We start from the raw sequence: 11,453 nt of genomic DNA, 5'->3' as shown, positions 1-11,453 counted from the left end.
CCCCCCCCAATTTTATAAGGACGTGACTTCCAAATACAGTTCATATGTTGTAAATAGCTCTTCTTTTGTCCTCCACTTGTCCACATTCTTGAGGGACACACAGCACACCCTGCTGAGGTTTGCCAAGTTTCCAGGAAACGGCTCTTAGGGAATCACCTTGGTAGAAAAATATTATTTTGTGACTGTAAAACTGTAATCGTTCAGAAATTTAACTTCTTAAAAAGATGTGTTTTGTGACAGGTTGTTAGTAACAAAGGTTCCTTGCTATGTGTAGGAGCAACATTGGTTCATCTCTTGAGTTGGCTACATTTTTTTCTGAATAATTTAAAGACCTTCAGAGAATCTAAGACCACAATAAAAATCAGAAGAAAGTCTGGCTCCTTTAAAGAAAATATATAAAGAAATGAGGAATGGTTCAAGACTTGTGCACAGTATTTTATGGATATTAGCCTGAATAGTGACAAGAAGAAAGATGGGAAACATATTTTCAGAAATAATTAGAAAAGGCACTCACTTTCTGTCAAGACCTCAGCTACATTGATTTGTTTGTCAGTAAATCTTATTGAGTTGCTGACTTCCTTGGCTGTTTTTTTTTTTTTTTTTTTTATAAATGATCCTTTAAGGTTTGTTATGCAATCTCTCAACATAATTACTGAGCGTACAAAATATATCTTCTGTTTCTTCAAATAGGAACCCACTTGAGAATATCTGATGTGTTTAAAGCAGCAACATTTTGATATAATTACTGTTTTTGGCTTTCTTTCCATATGTGTTAGGAGAGACAGTGGTGATGTGGGGTGGGATTGTCCTGTCAGTCATTTTATATTTATTTATTCTTGTCTTTTCTTGAAGGGAAGGTATCAGCACCACAGGGGCATTTTGAATCATGCCAGTATATTTTCCATCTACTCATTACATTGAAGCAGGAGAAAAGGAAAAAAATAAATAAAAGAAAAATACATCAAAGACTCTGAGCGTCACTGGAATTACTATTCTAGTATGGTTTCCAGTTTCAAAATAACTTTGAAGTTTCATGTTGCTCTTTTGTAAAACTCACAAAGGAACTGACATGCCATGCACTGGTCTTCATTCTGTATGTACAGGTGCTGGTGACCTTGTCTCGGCTCGCTTTAATTGGATGACCCACTACTTTGAATAAGGGCTTCTCATCAGTGAATATCGAGGAGTGGTATCATCTCCGAGTTCATTGAAGTGTCAAGATAACAAGTGATTAGACAGGCCAAGGAGAAGTGTTGGAGCCTGTCAGAGGCTGTCTAACCGCAGTGAGAACGTACTGCGTGTGGGTCTGTTGTCTTCCCTCTGGAAACACTTGTCTCCTTGAATAAACTCCGATGGCATTGTAAACAGTAATTTACTGTGATGCCAGTACTGTAAAGTCCAGTTCTTGGATACTTATACGTCATCACTACATCCACCTTCTCCATTCAGCCCCTTTTCTCCATCTCTCTCTGCTTCCATTTTCCATCCTTTCCAGCTTCTATACAGGGACATGTCCCTGTGGAGTAGGAATTGGACAGGCCTTTTAGTTACGTAACTGGTTCCTCCTTATGCTGCTTTTGTGCCTCACTTTCCCTTCCTTTCTTTTCTTCTCTCTAATTTTCACTCTTTCATGCACTGGGACTTTAATTGTTAAGAAATGCTGCTGCCTTCAGGCTTGAGTGTGTGACCTCTACTCTGTCCCTTTGTGTGTGTCTGCATGTGCTTTGAGGACACGCAAGCTGGAGAAAGGGGATTCTACACGACTTCAAACTCACTCAGTCCCATCCTCTATGCTTCTTTCCTCATCTCTGTACTTTCTATATTTATAGAATTCCTCAGTGTGGAGATTCACTTTTAGCATTTCCTGTTTTTATTTTTTTATTTTTCTATTTTATTTTATTTTTTTATTTTCTCTTACATTGTTATCTTTTCTCAATATCTGTCCTTGGTCACATTATCGCCTCAGTGCAGTGGGAGTTCAAGTGGAACTCATGCATTCAAAGATGTTTGTTTGATGCTTGTTGAGAAAACAAAATTTGTTTGCTCCTCTGTGTCTCTCCGGGATGCAGATTATATCTCCATGTCAAGTAGGCTAGGCCAAACGGACCCATTGAGTGGAGGCCGTAGCCTCGGGCCCTGCTACAATATGTCTCGGTAGTCTGTCCCTCTGGATGCTCAGGATGATGCACCGTGGTGACAGAGTAATTTTTCTCCTGTATCTGCACTGTGCTCCATATTCGCAAATCTCTTTGTTGTTGGCAGATGCTAAACCGGATCAGCCAGAGGGACACAGTTGGAGGGACAACTAGAAAGCAAGGCAAAATTGGCTTATTTACTTACTTACTTGTCAGTGGAGCCTTCTCCTGTTTCTGGGATAAGATGAAAAAAGTAGGAGTCAGGGAGAGCGACTTTGCTGTCTCGGGAGCTGACAGAATGCCTGCACAGGCAGCTTTGCACACTTCCTGCAGGAGATGATATTTTGACATCTTTTTACAACCCCCTTGAAGACAAGGCTGAAACTGGAGAAACCCTTTACTATCTGAAAGCGATGGAAAAGGAGCGTTGGCAATGAATGAAGGCTTGAGTTAAATGAATAAAGCAAATCCTCTTGAAAATCTCAGTTTTTGCTCCTTTTCTTTAAAATGTGTTGTTCTGTTTATGACTGTCTCATTTAAAGCATTCCTACAAAAATGTGCTGTCTTGAGCTTATTACCGAGAGGATGCATGTCTTCGCAGTTAGTGAAGTGAAATGCCACACCATATCGTGCAGACTTAACAAATAGACCTCTACAAAGAGACATTGAGAAACTAGTTTGGTGAAGTAATCTTTTTACTGTGAGATCCTTGTAATATTCATTTGTGAAGGACACACAAAAAGGAAACATTTCTGTGTCACATACTGTGGCGTCAGCTCTTTTGTCGAAGAGAGATCAATGCAGAAGAAGCAGAGCTGATAATTTAGAGGTCTTGACAAGATCAGTGACTCCTGTTTGTGTTTCTGGCAGGGGACTTTGGAAGTGTAGTCTGCTCTTTCTGTGGCTGAGCCTCACATTATTATGTGTGGGGAAAAAAGAGAAGATACTGAACTGCACACACACTACCCAGCTGTCAAGGTGTTTCACTTTCTGCCCTGCCAACTCGGTGGCTTTAATTCAGCAAATACCCTGCAGCTATCATTTCACATCATTACTTACAAGCCATTGTGCCTTGTGTTTGACTAATAAAATCAACAAACTGAAAATATGGGTTACAAGAGAAGCCATGGGAAGCTTTATGACAACCATTAATGAGGAAACATTAAGGTAATGTGCAGCATTACTGTGAAGAGCTATAATTAAACAAGAACTTCCAATGCCAACTGTGTGTCTTGTCTGCGAAGCTCCAGGCCATGCATGCATGTCTGTAGTGTGGTAGATAACACTGCTGTGTGGGTGGGAACATCTCCTCAGGCCAGTAGTAGCCTCAGCTAGCAGTCATTGTTTTTTGCCTAATTGAGGTGTTGATTTGGCCAAGCAGCAACATATATGTTTCCTTACTGGTGCTCGACTTTCATGGTGAGGTATCCGTTGGGGGACATTTAATGGTCTGTGTGTCTGGGCAGTATCTGGACTGTTTATCTCATCAGCCACTGCACCACTGAGCCACACAGGGAATGTAACAAAAGTAGATGAGCAGAGGGAAATGTTACATTGGAACCTGCGGGTACATCTTTGACTGGGAGCGGTGCTGGAAGCTTTACAGAAGAAAGCAATGTGGCGGGATTGTGTGATACTGGGCCTTACTCACAGGCTTCAAAGTCAGGTGGAGAGATGTTTGGGTCAACATCTAAATCCCTTCTTTCATGCCTGTCAGTTCTGGAATCAACAACAACCCCTTAAGACGGGGGTTTACACTGTGTATAAAGACAGAGGGCCTGCCACTGGCCCCTGCCATGCTGTATAACCTGAGTTATCCTGATAAAGAATAAGCCCACCAGGAGAAATGCTTCAGTCACTGATGATTCTGTTTGACTGCCTTTCTGTTTACAGTGCAGTAAAAAAAAAAAAAAGCTTCATGTCAGAGGGAAGGATGGACAGTTTCCAAAAGCAAGTCAAAATGAAGCAAAAAAAAAAAAAAAATTAAGTGTGAGGGAAATACATTTTGTATTTTGTAAAACATTTTATGTACTGCATAATACAATATATGTGAATTTTAATTAAGATGGTATTGGTAAAAAGGTTGGTTAGTTATTATATTGTCAAATTCTGTCTTCATATTTTCCATCCATCCATTCTCTTCCACTTATACAGTTCAGCGTCACAGAGGGTCTGGAGACTATTTTAGCTGTCATAGGTCAAGAGGCGGGGTACACCCTGGACAGGCTGCCAATCTGCTCCAGGGTTAAGACATATAGAGACAGACAACCATTCACAATCGCATTAACACCCACGATCAATTTAGAATTGGCAATTAACCTAACCCCCACGCATGTCTTTGGATTGTGGGAGGAAGCCAGAATACCCAGAATCCACACACACATGAGGAAATGCAAACTCCTCTCAGATGAGCCCCAGACTGGATTTGAACTTGCTGTAACTGCTGTACCACTGTGCCACCCTTCATTTTCTAAACATTTTCTTTTATAGCAGGACTTTGTAGGTCATTTGTTCTTGCACTTGACAACACATGCTGTAGTTGCTGAATTCAACTAACTTCAAAAATGAATCTTTTTAAGTGCATTATATATAATTAGTCTTCTCAGCATTGTATTATTTTTGCTTTTGTGTAGCAAAATCTGAAATTGGAACTTGAACTTTTAAGTCTGATAATGATGCAGGTGGATACCTCTCTTGTGTCCTCGATTGTGCATCTTCAACATTGTGTGTCTGACAAGGTGATCAGCAACACGGTGGCACCACAAGGGACCATCCCCTCCTCTTTCCTTTTCACCCTCTGCACCACAGACTTCAGCCACTGCACAGAGACCTGCCATCTTCAGAAGTTTTCTGATGACTCTGCGGTGGTTGGATGCATCAGGGTGATTAGGTGGAGTACCAGGCTGTGGGTGACTCCTATGACACGTTGTGTGAGCAGAATCAGCAGCAGCTCAACGTGACAAAGACCAAAGAACTGACCGTGGACTTCAGGAAACCTGTGACCCGTTTCAATCCAGGGGGTCGATGTGGACATTATTGAAAACTATATATGCCTCGAAATACACATTATTAATAAACTGAGCTCTGGAAGAGCCAGAGTCATCTCTATTATCTGAGGCTGCTGAGGTCTTTTAACAATGCTCAGGATTTTCTATGATTCTGTTGTGGCCAGTGCCATCCTCTATGCTGTTACATGCTGGGGTAGCAGGTTGAGGGTTGCAGATGCCAACAGACTTTATAAACTGATCTGCAATGGCAGTAATGTTGTGGAGATGGAGCTGGACTCCCTTAAGGTGTCAAGAGGTGGATGTTGTCTAAGAAAAGGATGATGTTGGATAACACCTCCCACCCATTTCATGACATGCTGGTCAGTCACAGGAGCATGTTCAGTGAGAGACTGAGGTTACCCAAATGCACCACTGAACGACACAGGAAATCATTCCTGTCTGTGGCCATCTCCCTGTACAACTCTTCCATATAATGCACAGTACACAGTGCAGTAGTTGCACCATTTTTGGACATCCTACGGAGCAACCGTAACCACATAATTTCCTTAGGGATTAATCAAGTATTCTGATTCTGATTTACAGATGATTCAGACAAAGACATCGCATTCGAAGAATCCTGAGATGAACTTTTTCTGTTACAGCAAAGATGGTGTCAGAAATATAAATTTATGCACTCTTTAGCACTGTTGGCTCATTGTCAGAAAGATCTTGGTTAAAATCCCAACAGGGGCCTCCTGTTGCGAAGTTTGTATGCGTCTCCGTGTGCCCGTGTGGATTTATTCTAGGTACTTTGATTTCCACCCACAGTCCAAACACATGCATGTTAGGTTAATTGTGGATTATAAATTACCCGTGGATATAAGGTAAATCAATTTGATGAAGTGTACAGAATCAAAGCACAGCATGAATGTGTGTTTAAAATGTCATGTGTAGCCGAAAGCACTTTGAGTGCTCAGTAAAGTAAAGTGTGTTTTATTAGATGGACTGGTTTGTTCATGCATTTTCTTTTTTTTCCTTTTTTGTCCTAGTGACCATTGAAATGAATTACTTAGCTTCAAAATAGCTACCCAGTGGTAAGTCTTGCTTTGTCAAGGACTTTTATTCAGCTAGGGACGTTTGTTCATTTATTCCAAAACGCACCCACTGTGAGTCATGTAACATTTTCTGTGGTAAAATGGGGTTGAAGCTGGAGTACCTCCACCCACTTTGCAACTCCAATTGTTCTCTCTGAGATGTGAAAAACTTGCTTTTGTTATTCTTATTGTTACTGTTCTTACATTGTGAGGCAAATATATATTTAAGACTAGATGATTCCAGGAGACTCCAACTTTGGCATTATCTGCATGCTTTGTCAAATAACAGCCAGATTCAACTAACGACATGCTAACTACATAGTATTATTATTGGTTTATGGTGAAAAAATACAAATAATTCATTCAATTGCATGTCAAGTATGGAAGTGCCAGTGCAAGTTTCCAAACATTTTAAAAGGATGACTTGCCAGATGGTTCTGAAAAACAAACCATCTGGTGCGTCAGGTTAAATCTCCAGTGGTTTACTTCTCACCTTGCAGGAGTGTTGTACAGGTACACGATGACATCACTACTTGGTGTGTTTACAACACAGTAAATCACCTTTCTGATCACACCCAGCTGTAATGCTGATATGAAGTTAGTAAGCCATTAAAGTTTCAGCCAGAGATACTTTTTCAAACAATTATGAGCAGACACACCTCGCTATTGTTCTTAAAAATAGCATGTATCTATTTTAGCAACTTACTAATAATCAGTAATTAGTTTTGCATATTTAGGTGTATATGTAAGAAAACTATTATGATGTAATGCTGTACAAGTATGTCAAACTGAGCTTCAGCAATTCATTTCGAAGCTGGTGCAGAAAAGCACCTTTTAAACTCTAGAATAATCTTACTTCAAAGCTAATTTGAATGTGCACAGTGTGCAGGCCTATTATTGTGACACTCTATCGACAGACTTTGCAGTGAACAGACAATGTTATTCAAAAGAAAATGGTTTAAAATAAAGCAGTTCACAGCGAGGTCTCTAGATTAAACAGTGTAACCCAGACAGTGTTTTTGCACACTGATGCTCAGTTTGAATTTTACCATCATTTTTTTGAGCACCACAAACATAATTCCATTCAACTCCATTAGTCTAGGGTGAAGCATAAATCTGAGCAGTAAACATCTTAAAACCTGGGTGTAATAAAAGAAAGCGTGTCTGCATGGTTAGGCACTGCAAAGAGTAACCTGAAAAAATGTTTCTTCTTTTCTTTTTTTGATTTGGTGAACTGACCCCGATGAAAAGAAGTAATCAGAAAAGCAGCAAAAAAGTCTTTTGAGGAGGTCTTTCAATGTTTTATCCACCTTTTTATATGCACGTTGACAAAATGCATGAACACGTTTGAGCGTGGCATATTGAAGTGCCATTCAGCATGACACTGCTGCAGAATACAGCCTCAAAAATGACAAAGAGTTAATTCTGCTACTACAGAGCCAAGAAAAATGATTTATATGAGGACCCAAGAGCAATTACATTCTACGGGTCGCATGGAAATCCACAAGCCATCAAGGACTGCTTTCAGGGAACATGTTACTTGTAATCAAACTGCTCTAAATCCAGTCTGATGAATTAGTAGTTGCATCTTTCAGTGATAAATACCTGTCACTCAAGATTTGTCTTATGGGGCTGATGTAGCATCATTCAGGATAAATGGGAACACCTCTTGCAATTGAATGGCCTTACAAATATTGACATATCTGTCAGGCTGTCTAATCCTTAATGATGACTTTGGGAGCCTATAGGGACATCATCTCTTCACCAAATCATATGACAGATTTTTCTGGAAAATGCTGCTAAAGAGACTTAGAGGGCTGTGGGTACAACATTTTGTAGCATATTTCATTAGCTGTGCTAATGATAACAGTGAGCCAAAACTTCTAGTATATCCAACATAATACCTATATTTACATTGAACAGGTCTGCTGTATCATTTCACAGACAAACTACAGGTTTATCAGTTTTGTTTGTATTTTGTGTACCGTATTAGCAATGAGCTAATATGCCCCCTACTGTAACTATTGCAACCCATTATTGCAATTAGGAAAGAAGCTCTTATGTGAGAGTTTCTTTTGAAGCACCTATTAGAGTAGCTCTTTTTAAAAAATGTTTAAATTCTACAGGCTTTAACACATCTGCAGCCTTTATTAACTCACATTGCCCGAACCATTATCTTTCATCGAGACACTGCATTAGTAAATACAACACTCAAAGCTGTTTGACTCGGTTCCAATTAAAGCTCAGCTGTTTTACAGGATGACACATGAAATGGGAGGCTAAAGCTCCAGCTGTAACGCTACATCGCTCATTGAGAGCGAAATGCAAATGCATTTTGTATTTGCCATGGTAATGCAGTTGTAATGACAAATGTCAACATTTGTAGATATGATTAAATAATTGGAAATTACTTTTTTTATTGGGTTTCAAGGAATGTTGATTCTGCAAAAGGGTACCTTGTGCTTACTGGAGCAGCGAACTCAGCTCCACTGAGCTGTATCATTCGAGGTGGTGTGTAATTAAAATCAGGGTTTTTGCCTTGAAAGACCGATATGGCAGAGCACTGTGCTAACTGTGCATCTTATACTTCTGCATGTTTGTACTTGTTGACTGGATACCATCAAGCAGCAGATGATGGCGACAAGTAATGCAAACTGTCATAATGAAAGCTCAGTGAGAATATAGTCCCCATTTCATCTCTTCAAGTTATTGATTTGGCAAAAATTGATTATGTCTTGAAATGTCTTTCTCATGGATAAATGGATAAGTAGAAATGGAATGATTGGCTTGAGATGTATAATGGGTTATTATGTTTGAATAAAGGGATGTCAATGCCAAGATGCAAGTGAAGAGGGTCCAAAGGAATAGTTAAATGATGAGGGTGAGATGAAACCCGACAGAGACCACTATTAACAAAAACAGCCCTAAAAGGGTCAATTATTAGTGTCTTTTTAAACAGTGAATGAATGCAAAAAAAAGCCTTTCAGCATTTCATCACACATATTTGTTGATGTTGTCACATGGTGAGAGCTAAGGAATAAAATGCTTTGTAAATGCCCTTGCTGTTCCATTGGCTCCCTTTCTCTGCTTTCTCTTTGATTACAAAAAAGCTAATATAAAAGGCCACCTCTAGTAATGAGGCGTACTCGCACAGTGACCCGACCAGTTCTGCTGATCAATGGGGAGCTGAGCCCAGGCTGGGTTTATTGGCAGCCACTTGGCAGCTTGATTGGGTTGGGTGCACCTGTATTGTTACTGTAAATCCTCCCTCACTAACCAAAGCATTTAACTGTAGGATTCGGAAAATGCTGCCAAAAGCTGTCCCTTAATTATTGCAACCATTGATTGTTTTGTGTCATTTTTCAGTGGATTTAATGTTTTCATGCACATGTGTATGTGTTTTGTGGCCACATTAACAAAGAGGTAACTAAGATATAATTAATATTGATATACTTAGCATTTTATAATACATACACTCTATACTGTAAGTATTTTTCATTAGGTCCTATGCTTTAGCACATTCAATTTCAATTACAGTTTCGTAAACATTATTGTTCCTAGTTTCTTTTTTATTTAAATGAATTCAAATTGTAGTTAATTGAACAGAACATGATGTGCCTCTGTTCTAATGTACAAACAGTTTAGTACATTTCTGCTTGTTTGTACCAGTGCACAAAGGCTGTCCTAAAATAGGAACCACTGCAGTGTGTGATCATTTGCAGATAGCAGTGTGCAGAACTTTTCCCCCTCCAACAAGAAATTATCCACACATTTGCTGTGACTGTTTTTAATGAAATGTCACCCCGAGGCCTGAAGATCACAGTCATTCAATATTAGTTTTGCCTTGTCCTTGTCCCCTGTATACACAGATTTATCAAGATCAGGATTTTTAATATTACCTTCTATAGACGATGAAACTTTCCAAATTCTTTGCAGTTTGATTTTTGAGAAGAGATTTATTTAAGTTGTTGAACTGCTTGTGTTTTAGTCTTTGACTTCTCAAGACTAACCCTTTTATGTATGCTTTTTTTTAATGTTGGCAATTAATTTAACACACTAGGTGTGATTCTAACATCACACAACCTTTGCACCCTTTATGGCTTATGTACTAACCTTGTTGGATACCTGTTGCTTGCATGAAAATGATCCTGAAGATAAAATAACTAGAAGACCGTATACATGCACTCCTAAGGTAGACCTCAAAACCTCCAGATCAGGATGCAGCTCTCAAAATCATGCAAAAAGAAGGAGCTGGGTTGTGGAACAAAATTCAACCTCTCTGAACAGTTGAGGGAGGAAATAATTTAACAAAATTCACAATATCATCGCAAACGTGGTCATGTTCTTTCATGATGTGGAGAAATATGACTTTCAATACATTTTTGTGGACCAGCATAAAAGTTATTTTACTGATGCTGGAAGTGACAGCAAGCATGCAGAGATACATGCACCGATAGGTTTGTAGTGAAATTTAGATGGCCTGTGTTTTAATCATTTGATAGAACAAATTAAAACATATGAGCAAAGCAGCAGTAGAGAAGAACAATAGAGAGCGTCAGTACTGCTTCACTTGACTGTGCAATGATGGCACAGGGGAAGATACAATACAATACACCTGCTGATATCTCTGTGGTTCAAAAAATAAATTAGAATTAATTTGTTTGACTCAACTTGTGTCTATCCAATTAATTGGCTAATTTCCAGCAAAGTACACCATTTGGAATTAAACTTGTAAAAGTAGAGAGGTTGTAAGTTCAAAGTCAAAAATTTTGGTTGATGGAATTTCACAAAAAGACAAAAAACAAGTAAAAACAAAACAAAGAAAAAACAAAAGGTTTGACAGTGTACTGAAAACTGCATCTTAGTGACTTTCATGACACACAACCACAAAATAAAGGCTCCTGAATTTTAAAACATGGAAAAATAAATCAGCAGAACTGGTGAAGTTTAAAAAAAGTTCCTATGAAAAACATTAGAGGCTTTGTCCCCCCCCGGTTCCCCACTGCTGAAAGAGAATTTTTTAATCCTTGCTTTCTGCTGTCAAGAGTCCATGAAATAAGTACAGGAAGGGTAGGTGCCTCTAAAGTCAGCATAAATGGACATCACACTCATACTGTGTTTTGTGAAAGGTCCACATGAAACTAAATAATGTCTTTCACTCTTTGATTATATGTTGTTGTTCCAAGAAAAGAAAATGCTACATTTGCATTTGGGAATATAGTAAAATTGTTAGTGTA

Source organism: Haplochromis burtoni, unplaced genomic scaffold, assembly GCF_018398535.1.
Source record: "Haplochromis burtoni strain Fernald_Lab_line unplaced genomic scaffold, NCSU_Asbu1 Contig_144, whole genome shotgun sequence".
NCBI lineage: Eukaryota > Metazoa > Chordata > Actinopteri > Cichliformes > Cichlidae > Haplochromis > Haplochromis burtoni.
The sequence above is the reverse complement of the archived record's forward strand: the minus strand, read 5'-3'. Positions refer to the sequence as shown.